Genomic DNA, 18,090 nt, shown 5'->3' on the forward strand with positions numbered 1-18,090 from the left:
GCCGCCGAACTGCCAGACGTGCCACCCCCTTCTTCATTGGCTGCCCCAGGCACCTGCTTGCTACGCTGGTGCCTGGAGCCGGCCCTGCCCCCAACACAGTCCTCTACTGGACTGACTGGGCCTCCCCATGCACCTGTTATTAGAAGGGAGGGAAAGTAGTATTTTCCCATGTGTGGAATGAATGAATGCCTGTGCTGAGCTCCAACATCTGCGAGTGCACACTCCGCCACCCCCTCCTTATGCCCTTCCAGTCACGTATGCAACTGAAGGGAGAGCTGGGATGAGAGAGGAAGGGGAGAGGCTGTGCTCTTAAGTTTCAAGCAATTGATTCTGCTGTTCTTCCTCTTCCTCTGGGGAAAGGGGCTGCACTGAAGCTCTTCTCCCTCCTCCCCCTGCGGGATTTGGTGCTGGAGCTGCAGCAGATTAGAAGGGAGTCTCCTAGTAGCGGCAAGCTGCAGCAGGAGGGAGAGCCCTTCTCTGGCATGTGGAGCAACAGCGTGCAAAGGCATGTCTCAGGGGCAGCCCAGCAGGAAGTAAAACCTGTCCTGGGCAGGAGATAATGCTGAGCTCCCTGGGGCAGGTACTGCTGAGTGTTGGATCCGCTACCGTTGGTGAGCAACTGCACAGCAAAGATACAACTTGCAAGGTAACCCAATGAGACTTCAGCCTTTCATCTCTACCTTACCCAAGAAGGGGGCCCTGAGTGAAGAAGCTGCAGTTGTATCAGTTGCTCCTGCCCCCAAGTGAGGGGGAAGAAGAACTGAAATAGCATTGGTGCAAGACTGTCTTGTACAACACTATAGACTACCATGTGCTCATTTACCCCTGGCTTCCTCCCCCTACTGATATGGGGTGTCCGTCAGGTTGCAGTCTGGTCCCACACAGTGAGGTTAAAGCGGAACTCTGTTACCTCATGTCTCTGGAGCTATATAATTTTATTTTTCTGAGAGTCCACAGGCTCTGAGAAACGAGGTGGGTGAGATAATATCTTTTATTGCACCAACTTCTGCTCGTGAGAGAGAGAAGCTTTCGAGTTACACAGAGCCCTTATTCAGGTCCTCAGAAGCTCCTCTCTCTTTCACCAACAAAAGTTGGTCCTATAACTTTTCCCACCTTTGTCTCTCTCATATCCTGGGACCAATGCAGCTCCACCAACACTGCATACGTGGATACTGTTTTTGTTTTTGTTTTTGTTTTTTGTTTTTTTCTTCCAAAAACTGCAGCATCGTCCATATTCCATTTTAGGAAAAAATTCCCTGGGGTAAAGTTTACAGTTTTATTTAAAGCAAACAAGCAGCATAATAAATTATAGTGATAGATCCATTGAGCAACCACCTATCAGTGATTGCTCAATTATGTCAACCCTAGTGACCTTTTTATATCTTAAATGATATTTTGCCACTATTGCCCAAAGGAGCAGCTCCTGCAATACTTAGTATTTATGTGCTGTCTGACTGTTACGGTGCTTGAAAGCATCCACAAAGAGGAAGCACCTCTAATGGTTAGAGCAAGGGACTGGAAGTTAAAATGCCTGTGTGCTATCCCCAGCTCTGTTACTTCTATGCAACCTTTGGGGAAGACACTTATTCTCCATGTCTCCGTTTCAAGTTGGGATTGTTCACCTACCTCTCAAAAATGAAGTAAGAATTAATGGTGGATAGAAAGCTGACTAGATTGTCAGGCTCAACGGGTAGTGATCAATGGCTCGATGTCTAGTTGGCAGCCGGTATCAAGCAGAGTGTCCCAGGGGTCAGTCCTGGGGCTGGTTTTGTTCAACATCTTCATTAATGATCTGGATGATGGGATTAATTGCACCTTCAGCAAGTTTGCAGATGACACTAAACTGGGGGGAGAGGTAGATACTCTGGAGGGTAGGGATAGGATCCAGAGTGACCTAGACAAATTGGAGGATTGGGTCAAAAGAAATCTGATGAGGTTCAGCAAGGACAAGTGCAGAGTTCTGCACTTGGGAAGGAAGAATCCCATGCACTGCTACAGGCTGGGGACCAACTGGCTGAGCATCAGTTCTGCAGAAAAGGACCTGGGGATTACAGTGGATGTGAAGTTGGATATGAGTCAGCAGTGTGCCCTTGTTGCTAAAAAGGCCAACGGCATATTGGGATGTGTAGTAGGTTTGGGCCGAGGTTCGGCCCTCAGCGGGGCTGTGGGGTGTCCCACCACCTTGCTCTGGTCCAGCGGCAGTCTGGGACAACAGGCACACGTTTAGGGGCTCAGGCCCATAAGCAGGGGCTGAGTCAAGAGGTCCGAAACCCAGGCCCTTAAGCAAGGGCTGAGGCAAAGTCTATAACAGCCCAGGCCCTAAATTAGGGCGGGGCAGCAAGCAACTAGTCTGTCAGGGACCCAGGCCCTTAAGCAGGGGCTGGGTCAGTTTGGGGCAGCCCAGGCCCTAGGTCAGGGCGGGGCAGCAAACAAATAGTCAATCAGGTACCCAGCCTCTCTAGGCCAGGGGAAACAGGGGGAGTCTGCCACCCAAGGAGTGGGTGGCAGGGGGGATGCAGGCCGTCCCACTCCACTGCGTCCCAGCCCGGGGCCCTAGCAGCGACAGAAACTCTCTGCTGTCAGTGGGGATCTTGGCTGCAACACACTGACATCGGCTCTGGCAGTGCAGCAGCCAGACTGGGGTCGGCTGCCCCCAGGCTACTTCCACACTCCCCCTCGTAGGGTACCTGGGCCGTCTTAGTGACGTCGGTGCTCTCCACCAGCATTGGCTCCTCTGGGTAGGTAGCGGAGGGCAGGCTCGGCTCCTCCTCGGGCTACCTGGCCCGGGGCAGGCTTGGCCAGTCCTCCTCGGGGTACCTGGCAATATTAGTTGATATTGGTCCTGCTTTGAGCAGGGGATTGGACTTGATGACCTCCTGAGGTCTCTTCCAACCCTAATAGTCTATGATTCTATGATTTGTAAAGCTTGTGGGGAATATATGGATGTTAGGTGCTTTGTAACCATGTTGAACAGTACTATTCACAGTTAAAGTGAGCCAAGCCTCTCTATCAGCTTTTAGGATTTGTTCCTTGGCTCAGACATTTCACCAAGAAATGTCTTAATTCTGATGGGTCTATTAGAGTGTCCACTAAATAGTTGGCCATTGTAGTGCCTTCAATCAGAGCACCTCCAAGTACATTACTGGTAGGGAAATGTTATCTCCAGTTGACTGTTAGAGACAGTGAAGCATAGTTTGCTCAAGTGACTCTTAAGATCACCACAAGTGAGTGGTAGAGTGGGGTACAGAACCCAGGTTTTCTGATGTACCATCTCTTGCTTTCATCAGTAAGGTTCTGTGCATGAAAGGAAGCACTGGTGCTTTCACCTAGTAGATGGGGTGATGACTCCTGTAACCATACCATTAATATGGTGACTACTACTTTTGTGCCATGTTTTAAATAATTGTTTTTTTCCCTCCAGGTAATGCCAACTGCCAAACCGCACGAGGAGAGATACCAGTGTTGCTGTATAAGAGTCATTTTCCCAACTAAACTTTTAAGCAAATCTGAAGATATTTCCTGGACATGGTGTATATTCAAAATGTCATGAGTGTCATAGCTATATACAGTGAATCCATGGAGTACAGACTTTTTACCATGGTTCAATTAACACTTTCTCCTCAATCTTCTCTAAATGGTTACATCTCAGTAATGAGAATCCACTAGGAAAGTTCAAATCCAGAAGAGGTGAAATCCAGGCTAAAGCTAGCCCTTAACTTGGAGCATTGAAAATGACGACTGTACTGTAGCCGCAGCCAGTTTTTGGAGTTTTCTTTATTATGTATGCTCATGAAAGGCTTCTTTTGTCTATTTAACTCTGCAATATTCAACAATAAGGTACAATATCTTACCCTTGCCTCTCCATGCAACTTGGCTTCTACACATATTTGGGCATAAGACTAATCATAGTGTCCTGTTGGCAGTATTAAAGTCATTCTTCCTGTACTTCGAATAGCATGCCTACTTCTAACATCCCATCTTGGTATCAAGATCATTGGGTCTCTGTCCAACAGGGAAAAGTGCTAACTTACCACCATACACCACTCCATCTTCTCTGCTTTCCCCTTCGGTGAAGGTGGTTCAAGATATGATTAAGAACAAGTAGGAGCTCCAGTATCTGCTTCCAAGTAGGACCTGAATAGGAAAAGGTACTTCCATCCTTTCGGACATACAAGTCAGAATATTAGTATCCTCGATTGTCACAGGCATGACACTAGGAAATTCTGCTACTAATACAACAAATTATAATATGAGCATTTAGGGGTATTGCTTGAGCCACCTTTCTTGTATTAAACCAAAACTCTAGTCTCAAAACTGGAGATAACTGCTTTCCTATTCAGATTGATACAACCTAGGTCTGTTTGTTATATGCTTTCATTTTTCCTGCAAACTGATGGTATGTCAGATTCCTGTACTGAGTATTTGGTATTAATTTTATTGAAAGAGGGTCACCTACATTAGGGAAGGCTATACTGCTCTTTTGGGATACAAAGTAAAAGGCCATCTAGGCCAAGAGCAATCCTGCATCAAGTTGGTCCCTGGAAAGGGTAACATTTTATTTACTGCACGCATTAAGGAATCAAGTTTGGCTTCCTTAGTTGGTTTGGCATATAACCTACTGACTTGCTCTAATTTGGGGAAGTATAGAAAATGGATACAAGCTGGAGACCGTATACTAACAGCCCAATTACCTGAGTAGGGATTTACTCAAGTTCTGAATATTGGGTTCCTTTCACTTGAGGCATTTTGTGTACGAAATCGGCACCTGTCTGGAACCCTAAGTAGCTAGGTCCTTGTGTTTCATGTTTAAATGTAGGAAATAGGAGACAAGAATTCAGAATGCCTCTTATCTCTTATAGTCAGAGAGAAGCCAGGGCTCTATTGATCATTATACATACAAGGCAGTGGCTCTCAACCAGGGGTATATGTACCCCTGGGGGTACACAGGTCTTCCAGGGGGTACATCAATTCATCTAGACATTTGCCTAGTTTTACAACAGGCTACATAAAAAGCACTAGAGAAGTCTGTACAAACTAAAATTTCATACAGACAATGATTTGTTATACTGCTGTATATGCTCTACATTAAAATGTAAGTACACTATTTATTTATATTCCAATTGATTTACAATTACATGGTAAAAATGAGAAATAAAGCATTTCTTCAGTAATCGTGCGCTGTGGCACTTTTGTATTTTTGTCTGATTTTTGTAAGCAAGTAGTTTTAAGTGAGGTGAAACTTGGGGGTAGGCAAGACTAATCCGACTGCTGCAAGGGGCACAGTACTCCGGAAAGGCTGAGAGCCACTGCTATAGGGCACTGTGAGTAACTTAGAGTTCAGACACAGGCAATCCTCCCTCACCGTGTGTGTTCTGCTTATGATTTGCTACTAGCTTTAGCTACTAAAGAAATTAGAATGTGTTTGTCCATGAGTCACTTCAGTGTGATTCACCAAAAAATGTAGTGTCCTGAACTGGCGTCTTCCTACACAGTCCCTGTATTCAAAACGTCAGGTTTTGTACAGTCATGTATTCCAAGTTACTAGGTAGGAGGAAGTTGGCAGAGACCTGAAGTGATTGCATCCTTTGTCAATAGGGAGGACAAACATGTTTTCAATAACTGCATTGTTGCTAGCCTGAGTAAAGAATATCCTTAGCTAGTGGATCTAGAGGTAGTTGCTTATATCCTTGGGCCTGAAGAAGCAGACTGCAGAGGTAAATAGAAGGGAAAAGCTGGAACTGTGGGATAAGAGCAGTGGAGGCTGGGCCTCTGTATTTTGAAAGGGGACAGGGAATAAAATCAGTCCCTCATTTCAAGGCTGTGCTTGCCAGCATAAGTGTGAACAGCTGACTGCTTGGGCTGAAGAGCTGGAAATTAAGTCATTTAAACCATGCTTTTGATGCATACCAAAGTATTTCAGAGAGAGTGTTTTTTTTTTTTTTTTTTTAAAGCATGGTGGTTTTAATGAAGTATTTCTGGCTGTGAATTGTGACTAGAAAAGGGATAAGTTAGTCTGTTTAATGCCCCCCTCCCACCCCACCCCCCACACATTACTTTTTAGTAAATTCTTTCTTCCCTTCACTGTAGGATAAATGTCTTAATCTTGCCAATAAGCATAATCAGTTTATTTCTTGCTCATCACTTCCATATATTTTTGGTTCTCTTATCGTTTACTTACTCATTTTTTTTAGCTAGAAATTAGATGCTTCTAGATGTTAATATTCTGCCAGATGAGTTCAGGCTTCTCACTGAACACATACCTTGTTCAATGGTTCTACCACAGGTCACAAGTTCTCCAGGCCTGGGCTGGACTGGAGACCCTGGTGAGCTTATCAACCCAAGGACTGCAAGGACCCAGTGTAGTTGACGAAGGATGCAGTGACTGACACTTTCTCTTGGTTTGACTACACAGACGTGTGCAGTTCTTCTCTTATTAATCTAGCACCACTGTATTTCCATCAGTGGGAGCACTAGTGTAGACCAGCCAGTGTGTTTTTTCCACTGCACTAGTGAACAAGACTCAGCTTGGACAGCATGGTGTTAGGGTACAGATGATAGATTTATCTTGTAGAGGATATTTAAGACCAAGATCCCTGAGAACTTGTGGTAATTGAAGATACCAAGGCACCTCTATCATGAGCAGCAGTTTTAACCCTAGATACTTGTATCCAATCTACCAAAATTTCCCATTCAGTCTTTTGGGAGAGGCATGGTTCATTGTCATAATTGTTTATTGTCACTGTGCCACTATTAGTTAACAAGCTTCAGCACAGCAGTATGTTAATTAACTTCTGTGTAATCTTCCACCTCCGTCTCTAAAATCTTTAAAGCATATTCTATATATCCACATTAAGTCATAACTTACTGTTTTAACACACCTGTATAAAGCTCCCTTTTGGAAGATCTTATTTCTAATAGCATGTCTTGAAGTCCCTTCAGCTGGTTTGATAACACAGTGTACTGGATGGATCATTCTACTTCCAGCTCCCTCAAAAAGCAAAGGTACAATGAGATTGCCCATTTGTAACTGCTAGTAGTAAATATCTCGAATGGCCAGGACACTAGATGGGAGGGCTCTGAGTCACTACAGTGAATTCTTTCCCAGATGTCAGCGAGATCCACCAGCCAGACATGCTCAGGGTCTAACCGATCCTCATATTTGGGGTCAGGAAGGAATTTTCCCCCAGGTCAGATTGGCAGAGACCCTGGGTTTCTTCACCTTCCTCTGCAGCATGAGTTACTTGCTGGTTTGAACTAGAGTAAAAGATGGATTCTCTGTAACTTGCAGTCTTTAGATTATGATCTGAGGACTTCAGTGAGTCAGTCAGAGATTAGGGGTCTATTACAGGCATTGGCGCCGACTCTGTGGGTGCTCCAGGGCTGGAGTACCCCCGGGGAAAAATTGGTGGGTGCTCTGCACCCACCGGCAGCCAAGCTCCACACCCCAGCTTACCTCCACCTCCTCCCCTGAGCGCGCCATCCCCGCTTTTCCTCCCAGCGCTTCCCACCGTGAAACAGCTGTTTCGCGGCGTAACAAGCTGTGGGAAGGATGGGGGAGGAGCAGGAATGCGGTGCGCTCAGGGGAGGTGGGGAAGAGGCAAGGCTGGGGCGGGGATTTGAGGAAGGAGTCCAATAGGGCCAGGGAGGGGGCGGAGTTGGGGTGGGGACTTTGGGGAAGGGGTTGGAATGGGGGGGCATGGACGGGAGGCGATGGGGCAGGGGTGGAGTCAAGGTATGGCCGGGGCATGGGGGCGCGAGCACCCACCGGCCCTAGGAGAAGTTGGCGCCTACGATTACAGGGTTGGGTGGGTGAGTGAGGTTCTGTGGCCTGCAATGTGCGGAAAGTCAGACTAGATGACCATGATGATCCTTTTTGGTATAAACTCTAAGACCTAAATGCTTTATTCATATTTGAAGGAAGCATTTTTCCCTATTACTCTCGAGAGTCTGAACTTCTAATGCACTGTGCAGAGGCTGAGAGCCAGATGCATCCTCCCCCTCCCCCCACACCCTCTTTCATGAGCCAAATGACTGGTTTTACATGAAGGTTTACAAATGTACTGGGTATGACTGCCTTGGCTGACATAAATGATTTCAGGACTGGGACGTAAATATGGGTATGGAAGCCTTAATTAGCCACCCAGATTTGAAAATTTAATCCATAAGCTTTTTTGTGTCACTTCAATTGCTGATGGAAAAATAAGTGATAGGCTAGGACTTGATTATAATAATAAAAGTTAATTAGTTATTGTTTTTCCATTACAATTATAGTAGCAATATTTTTCTGCTTTTTACAAAATAAATATTTACTTATCTTTTTGTAAAGTTTCCTTCTCTTGGTTCTATAGATAATTTCACGATACTCATTTCTGAGGAGGAAGCAGTGAGATTTACTACATGATCCTGTTACTCTAACACAAAAATCTAGAACCCCTCTTATTTTCTCCCCATTGTCTGTTGAAGTATTTGTACAATTACTCCAATCCTGGACAAGAATTAGTAATTAAAGGAACCCTCATTTTTGATGTATAGGATACCGCCACTGGAAGGTACACCACAAAGCGTATAAAAGAAAAAAATTACTTACAAAAATTCAAAATACCTTATACTCCTATGGCTTAAAATTTACCATTACTGTTTTTTTAATAGTTACCTGGTTAGTCTACTGCTTCTTTGAAACCCATAGCAATAACTGAGCTTGCACTTCAGCCGTCCCTTTGATAGGAGCCTTTCCCAGAATACTCTCCTTTGTGTTTGACTGTTGTAGTCATACTCTCTGTCTCTCAGTATCTTTTTATTACTATTGTTATTTTTCTGGGTTTAATTTTTTGTTTAATTTTTTGAGGACTTGCTAGCTCTTTACAAATACTCAGGTAAAAATAAACTGTTGTTAGTAATAATTTATTAAAAGTAGACTATAAGAAACTCAACTTGCATTTCACCATTTTTTGTTCTTTATTTCCTCTTTTATTTAATGTAGCTTGACCAAGAAAAATAGAATCGTTTCAGGAAACAATGTTTTAAACTAAACAGCCATTTGTTTCAATTAAAAATATTCTAAAAATTCATCAATTTATTTTTTATTAACAATGGACCTATATTAACAAACACTAAATTTGGGGTGTTTAGCTACCATTAAACAAAATAACTGCTCTGCTGAAAAACAAAGGATTTTATCATCCCGTGTTGATCTCGTCAGAGCTATTGTCTTGTCCTTATTTCATCTTTCAGTTTTTTATAAACTTAGACTGTCTTTTAATAACCTTGTTGAATCAAACTTTAAAAATGCATAATATATTATTACAATTAAACTCTCATTGTTTGACCTGATGGCTTAAGCTAAATACTGGCACAAGGTCTTTTTTTAGGATGATTTTGCATAATGGAGATTTTTAGATTTATAGGCCTGATGTTACTAATTTAAATATGACTTTGTAAGTGGCCTTCCTTTGACGCTTTCTGAAATGTAGAGTCAAAAAATGACTGCCTTAGTGGGAGAGCCTAAACTTACTCTCCCAGTCCCCACGGGGATTGCAGCCCAAAGCACACCATAAAAGCCCCATACAAAAACACTTTATTGTAGGTCCCCAGCTCAAGTTATTGGCTTTGCAATTGGTAACCCCTCTGACTCTGTCTTACTGTCCTTTCTCATTTCCTTTCATTTCTGTGTCTTTCTGTTTCTTCTTTTTTCAATGTTCATTTCACACAGTCAAGGTGCTGGTAATTAAGTTACATCCTAATAAAGTGGCACACTCTCAATCACTCTACCTAATGCCTACAGCAGTGCTACCATCACCCTCACGGCTTTGAAAAGCTGCAATGTTTACCGGACTTATTCATTGTCTCTCTCTTTCATTCTTTTCCCCCTCCCTTCCTGCAGATCTCCAGAGGTCCACATGACGGGAGCTGCAGACACACAACTCCACCTGAGCGGGTGCATCAGTCATTTGGTGCCTTAAGAGTCTCAGCAGCGGTCTCTTGCCTTCCCCTCCCCTACTGCAGGTGTTAGGAGGGTCTTTGCCATGATCCCCATGGACCCTTGGAATCCTGTGGGGAGTCTCTCTGGCCCCTGCCCATCTACAAGCCTTAATGTGGCCTTTGTGGACAAACTTTCTAACCTTTCCACCCCCCAATTTTAGCAATTTTGTCCCCAATAAACTGATGAGTTTAAATAGGATCATTAGTGTCCCAGCTCTTTAGGTTCAAGGGGGCTGAAAACCTCATTTAGGCTCGGGAAAATCTGCTGAGCCTAATAAGGGTGTGGCTGTGAGAAAGGCTAGCAAGCCTATTAAAGGTTGGAGTAGGGGAGCTGATACTTGCTGCAGTTCTTCCTCCACTCTCTACTGCCTCCTGCTCTGCTTCACCTACAAGCTACCTGCTATTCCAGTCCCTTCCCCTACAGGACATGGATGCCTACAGGATCTGTAGAAAGGGACATCAGAGCAGGGAGGTATTATCCCCAGCCAAATAGATGAACACAATGCAGCAATTAATATAGTTCTGCTACTTTTCCTTTTACTTGTCATGCAGATCTACCAAGGTGACGTTAAAATGAAAGGGATGGATCGTGTGTGTTCTCGTGCAAAGCGCCCCTTTTGTATTAATGCTGTAATTACTTTAAGAAAGCCGGTAAAACTTCTAACACAAACCGCCAAGACAAACTAAAGCGTTACCTCTGAAAATGTTATTACTGGATCGGACAAAGCTATTTGCTAGTGCAATGATCTCATTCTTAGAGGCACAGCTTTTTGGAGGCAGTATTTCTGAGAATGACTTAAAAAGATAAAAGCATCTATTAGGTCTGAGTGTCTGCATTGCAAGCTATTCTTTTTTGGCCCTTGATGACTTTTTTATATATATTTTTTTTCTTTTTCATTCAGTGATGACAAATTAAATATACTGAGTAACTGGATCTAGATGTTAAGATTCTGTTGTGTCAACATTTGACAATCCTACCTTTGTTTGGGGAAAGAGGGAAAAGAAATTGGCGAAGATTAGAGACAAACTGATAAAAGTAAAGTGTGCGGCCCTTTAAAGTACAGTATGTCAAGGTCCTCATACACTGCAAATAAACCTGTACACTTGTTTGCATGCTGCCAAAGTAATTTCAGTAGCAACCCAGCCCTCTGTCAGCTTTGCAAACAAAATGCAGAAGAGAACAACTTCAAGCAAGTCAATGCACCAGAAATGTGAAACAGGAAACCAGTCCACGGGTTGTTAATAAGAGCTATAGTGGACCTTACTCATACAAAACTTCCATTGTTTGAAATCAGTGGGTGTTTTCTAGGAGTAAGGACTGCAGGGATGGGCTGTAATTGTGCTAACAAAATTCAAAACTGAGTCAAAATGCCCTACCAAAAATTAATTTTCCAAACTAGCTACTTGTATTAGTTAGTTCACAAATATTGTCAGTTCAAATAGTGACATTGCCAGCCAAAAACACAATCTGCACCCAGCAAATACAGACACCCTCAAATAGATTCAGTGAAGTGATAAATATGCCAGCTAGCACCACCGATAGATATGTCAATCATTTGACATCTTTCAAATGGCAGCATAGGCCTAGAATGTGGGAGACGAATACAATTCCATTTATCTCATGGTTTGTAAAGACAAATTAGCACTTGATCTGGGTTCTATTCCGAGCTTTGCCACTGGTCTGATGGGTGACCTTGGGCAAGTTACTTCACTGTTGCGTGCCTCAGTTTCCCATTTTGTAAAAAAGGAATAATGCTACTGACCGCCTTTGTAGTACACTTGGAGAGCTACAGATGAAAAGTGCTATATAAGAGGTAGGTATAAATATTATCATAGTAGTTATCTCTTAGTAATGTCAAAGTATATAATGGGATTTACTCATCAGAGATTAAATGGGACCTGTGAGTGATAATTTTGGACTCATTTTCAGAGAGATTTTTCCTGCTGTATCAATACCCTTATAAATAGGCAACTGTACAGTTAAGGCTAACCACGAAACAATCCTGCTACCATGTAGTATCATTCCTGTAGCTTTCACATTTAAATAATTAAATTCCAAGGAATAGCAGGCCTGTTCCAGAGTTACACAAACAAACACGTTTAAAAAATATTTGAAAGCCAGTAATTCAGTCATTTCCAAGGAATTTTGGCTAGGTATATTGTCAGAGGACTAGAAGTTGTATATTGGACAGATTCTTATTTTACACTGCATACTTTCTAAAAATGTACTAGCTTGGTATAGGATTGTGCAATGACTGTATCCATATGTAACGTTGCCTCTTTATAAGGCTCTCTATTAGCAGACCACAGTACTGAGGCTCCTACTTCTACTGAAATCCAATGTAAACTCCAGCATTTTGCTAATCCTCTTTTCTTCCAGAAAAAAGCGCTGTGGAAAATGGGACCCTACAGGTTTGACCTCCGCTGAAGTCAGTGGAATCTGCACATAAGTACCCGAGGGAGAATTGGGTGCTGCATGAGACACTGCAACATCACTCGACCAAAATCTGCCTTCAACTACATGTTTGTAAATCCCGTTGACTTAACTAGGAGTTGCCACAAACAGCTGTGGGCAGGATTTGGCCCAGTGTGTTACACAATGGAAATTATTTTCACAGATGATGTGAAAACTAGGTGGGCACAATATACTTCTCTGAACGAGAATCAAACTGTCTTTAGAGAACATATAGGCAACTCCAAAAAAAAAAAAAGAAAAAGAAAAAGAAAAAAAAAAAGGCATAAATTGACAGTGGTAACAAAGTTTATAGGTATTACTTTTAGGATTTTATTCCTACTGAGAAGTCAGTGCACTATCATGACTGCAGGCACAAGTGTCGCCAATACTTGCAATTTTATTGTGAGTCTTGCAATATTAGGTGTTTTTCTTAAAGCCCCAGCTCCTGGAGTCATGAGCATCTCCACTTCCGTTAAAAAGTATGTTTTTAATGTCCAAAAAGTTGCAGAGAAAAGGTAGAAAACATGACTTGAATGTAATCTAAAGGCTCAAAAAAACGAAGGAAAGATAATACTCCAAATTTGTTATTAAAAATCTCTTGATTTTAATGCTAATCTTATGATTTTTTTTAAGACCTGGATCTTGATTTTTTTATTATTATTTTTTGAATGTTTGGAGTTAACAATACTGAGATGTTGTCATATTCAGGCCTGTGCCTAAATGCAAAAAAAAACAGAAAAAAACAAAACAAAACAAAAATCCTTCCAGCAATACCCTTTGACTGGTACATTGCATGCTATTTATTTGAGTGCTGACAATATGTTTTGAGTTGTACTGAACATGGAGTAGACTGAGCTTCTGCCAAAGTTGCCTATATAAAGATAGACTACAAATCAGACACAGAATTCAGATTAATAGGCAAGATGGAGGAATTTGTGCTTTAGGAATGGATTTGAAGGAAGGAGGGAGATCGGTCAAGGACCTTGTTCGAGATACAAGGGGTTGTGGGGCAGACGGTTAGGAGCTGAATGAGTGGATGTGAATGGAACATCTGGTCAGTCAGCGTGGACATCACACAGGTAGCAAGCTGCACAGTGGTGCACAGTGGAAAGAACTGAGAAGCTAAGCTATGTAGAGTCTTGAAGGCAAGGATGGACTTTAAGTGTTAAGTGGAAGGTTGGGGGAAGTCAGTGGAGGGGTTTGGGGAAAAAAAGGCTGATGTGATGGGGTGGGGGGCAAAGCAGATGATTTGAGTGAAAGGTAAGGAAGTGGGCCGTCTAGGAGCCAAGAGAAGGGGAGTGTAGTAGTTAAGGTGACAATCTGGATAAAGGCTTTCTAGAAGAAGTGGATGAAAATATTTGCAGGAGAATGTGTGTGTGTGGGGGGGGGGGTTGTTTTGGTCTTTTTCAGTAGGCTTTCCACTGGCTAGGCCCAGGACTTGGCCCTTACTCCGCATCTGAAAATGTTTGATTTTAGAAATAGGGGAAGCGGGTCAAACTGACACAAAATTCTAAAGCTAATTCAGCCAAGCAGTATTTCCTCACTGATTGGAGCTGAAGTGTTCCTTAGAACCAGCAGTGCTTTTGGGACCACTGTTAATCTGAACGCTTGCAACAGTTCCTTTGTCAGACAAATGTTGTCTGTCTGCCACGCAGATGGGGCCTTTTCTTCATTGCTTCTTGCATTTATCCTGAGATCAGTCCAGACTCATCTAGCACTGCTTTGCATTCCTGGCAGCTTTCAGGAAACATATGCCTTGCTGGCAAAACATGTAGGCTCCTCGCTCTGAACACAATTCAGCTGGGATACCCAGGTTAGGCTGCTGATTTTGAACCCTAGCTGTAAGTTTATGCTTCTTAAGAGCTCACGCTAAACTCCTCCCCTGCCCCCAGTCAAAACATCATCTGGGACAATATGTATAGGCCAACGAGTGGGAAATTTACATAGTCTTGCGGTTCCTCTGCTCCTATTTAAGGAATGGCCATCAATATTCAAGAAAAGACATCAAGGACTAAATCATCCAAGAAACCTAGAGAGCACTTTTGTTCCTGCAAATAATCAGTTTGTATGTAAGTTTATAAGGAACTGATGGTAGATGAAATCTAAAATATATCTGAGAGAGGTGAATAATAGGAAATCTCATGGCGAGTCACAATTTATTTTTATTCTATACTATACAACACACCTTTTGTGCTTAACGCGTTCAAGGAAAATGACAAAAAGGGCCATGTGCACCCCTCTATGCAACCCTGAAGTTTAAAAAGCCTGTTAAAAGGGCACTTTCACTGATGACTGGCTGGCAGCTCAAACCCACTTTTTTTTTTTTTTTTCATGTGAGTCTGGCCAGCTAAGGAAACAATCACACCCCCATTTGGCATTAGTACAGGAACATTGCAAAAGTTTTTGGAAACTGTTTCCCTCCACTGTTGAGGTAAATTATTCTAGTGGGCAGAACAGGGAGTCCAGTCTCCTGGTTTGGTTTGGTTTGGTTTTTTTCCCCTAATTCCGTTGCTGTCTCACCTTTTGATATATGGCAAATCACATAAGCTCCCATCCATGAAATGGTGTTAATGCTGACCTGTCACCAGGGATGTTATGAAGTCTGCTCAGTTTGTTTGTAAAGTGCTTTATGATCCTATCAAGAAAGCTGCTATACAACTGCAAGCTATAAAGTATAAGTGATTATTATAAACTATTCTACTTCTTTTGTTTATAAAGCACTGTGGCAGCGTTTAACTTGCTGGAGTTTGAAAGCTGAACTGAAATGCACTATACATCTCAATCCTTTGGAGTGCAGCTGAGTGCCATGAGCAGCACTGAGCCACCTGGAGGGCTGCTCAGAGAGGTGCTTTGCCACTCACAGTTCTCTTAACAATGGGGTTCTGCAGACTGGCAAAAACACTCAATGGAATACTGTTTTCTCAGGGCCCTGGGAGTATTTTATGCCTGTTTTGTGTCTAAGTGCAATTATTAAGCAGTCAAGTCAATATTTGCTGGGCAGTTAGTGTGACGTTAGGAGTGTAATATAATAACTCATTGAAAGGTGACAGGGCCAGGAAGAGTTAATTAACTCACAGACTGACCTGACCCATGGCTGAACTTTAGAGACTAGTTAGGAAGATGTGTAAATGAATAGAGCTTTGAAATGCAAGCCTGCATTGTTAGAGATAGAAGGGTAGCTGTTTGCTCAGGTCTTGTGATGTAAGCAAACAAGTCTTGTCTATTATTATAGCTTTGATTCAAAGATCAAAAAAGGAGTATTAGTATTTAGGAAGACACTTGAGGGAAATAGTATTATTGTCTATATGTCTCTTTGAAGGTTGTGGTAACCTGTAGCTGAACTGTTTAATGGATAAATTACCCTGTACTAATTGCCATGATGTTTGGGAGAAGGAAAGTTAAGCCTATAGTTTTCTCAGGCCAAAAGCCTGCTGGAAATGTATAAAAACCTTGGGGCACAATCCTTCTTCATCTCAGATCTGCTTTGGGTTTCAAGAGGGAGAAACCTTAAGCCATAAGAATTGAGATCCCCAGTCACTGACTGGAGTCACCCTGAATATGGACATTGGACTATCACCTATGGACTTTATCTAAAAGGACTACTGGCAACTACAAGCTCATCTCTGCTATGTATCTAAACCTCAAGAATTGAATTCAAGTCCGTATGTATATTGATCTTATATATATCAGAGTATAACACTCTTTCTTTTCTTTTTAAATAAATTTTAGTTTAGTTAACAAGAATTAGCTATAAGTGTGTATTTTGGTTAAGATCTAAATTATAATTGGACCTGGGTGTGTGGCTGATCCTTTGGGATTGGAAGAACGTTTTCTTTTATATGATGAGATAAGATTTTCTGTAATCATCATCATATCTGACATGTGTGTCTGGATGGAGGCCTGAGGCTGGGCATTTTAAGGGAACTGTGTTGTTTGGACTTCTGAGTAACCAGTGAGGTAATACAGGAGCTGTTTTGTGCTGGCTTGGTAAATCTAAGTATTGGAATATCCACCAGCTTTTGGGGTTTGTCTGCCCCGTTTTGTTTGCAGTTCACCCTAATAGAGTGACCTCAGCTGGCTCCCACAGGCAGCATCGTCACAGTCAGTAACTTCAGATACTAAAAATGGCAGCTATGAACATTATTCAATGAATTACACTTAAGTATCTCGGTCCTTGCCTTTCTGACTCCTCTCTGGCGTGTCCTCTTGGCCCCATTCATATTTGCATACTTCATTTCAAGCATTGAGGCTCACTTATATTGCTCTGCACGATGACTAAGCCTCGCTATGCAAATACTGTGTGCAAAGAGTTTCATACTCGGCTATAAAAGGAATCAAAAATCCTACTTGATATTGAGCTGTAACGTATAGTGAATATGTCCCAGATGTGGAAAAAAAATATGGCCACCTAATGTTCAGAGAGTGAAAGCTCTCCACAGGAATAACATTATCTTGCACCCAATCCGGGGTGACCAGATGTCCTGATTTTATAGGGACAGTCCCGATAGTTGAGGCTGTGTCTTATATAGGTGCCTACACCTACTCCCCGCCCCCCCCCCACCACCACCCTTGTTCCAATTTTTCACACTTGCTATCTGGTCACCCTAATCAGATGTGAAGTATAGTATAAATACACTATGTAAAGCAATCTTTTTTCAGGAGTGTAATAATATGCCTTTGGAACTCACTCTCTATGGCAATAGACCAGAGTTTTCCTTGGGTAAATATAAGGAATCAATGCACAATTGACCTGTTTTGGCCAGGCCTTTATTTAGCTGATATCATCCCTGCTGCAAGGTATTTTAAATTTAGTACATTTTATTTTTGTTTTTAATTGCTGTAAGTTGTCCCCAGGCCAGTGCAATAGGCAATGTTTGTAAATCTGTAAATAAAACTGTCTACCATCTGCCAGAAAAATGTGAAATTAGAACAGTGACCATTTTAGAACTACATTACAGTATAAGGGGGGAGTAATTTAAGAGAGAAGATGAGTTTATAGTCCCTTGGAGGCACCATAGATCCACAGATGTATAAATAACAATCTTAGTAGAAACTCTTCTGGCTGCTTCTTAGGCTCTTCTTTTGTGAAGATGTTTTTCTTACAGCTCTTCCTGAAAGACCAGAAGAGTGACAATAGCGTGCTTGACGGGATGGAAGGAAACTGTGTGATTCACTATAGCTTTTTGTAAGTAATGTTATGTAGACATGCTGAAGGTAGATGGTCTTTACCGTCACAAAGAATTACCACCTTCAGTGCCTGGTAACTTGCTCTATAAAGCTGCCTCTACTTCCTCTTCTATAAGGATAATCATTTCAGCTTAGAGAAATACTGTTTCAACCAACACGTTGGAAAAATTAGACATAAAATACTGTAGGTCCAGCACTTCCTGGGTAGACTGAAGCATGGAAGGCTGATAAACTTGGAGGCCACATTCAGCTCTCAATGGTTACTTTCTGGCAAACGCCTTTTTCTTGAATTGTAATGAAGGCAACAAGATACCTGTTACATCACCACCCAGAAACCGTTATAGGACACTCCTGTTTAGTTCTTCCTCCTCCCCCAAATTATGCTTAATAAACCATATCCCTTTGAGGATCTGATCCATCATGCATGGATTTCAGTGGGAGTTGGAGTATTCACCAGCAAGGTAGGTACT

Source organism: Malaclemys terrapin, chromosome 10, assembly GCF_027887155.1.
Source record: "Malaclemys terrapin pileata isolate rMalTer1 chromosome 10, rMalTer1.hap1, whole genome shotgun sequence".
In the NCBI taxonomy this organism is placed as follows: Eukaryota; Metazoa; Chordata; order Testudines; family Emydidae; genus Malaclemys; species Malaclemys terrapin.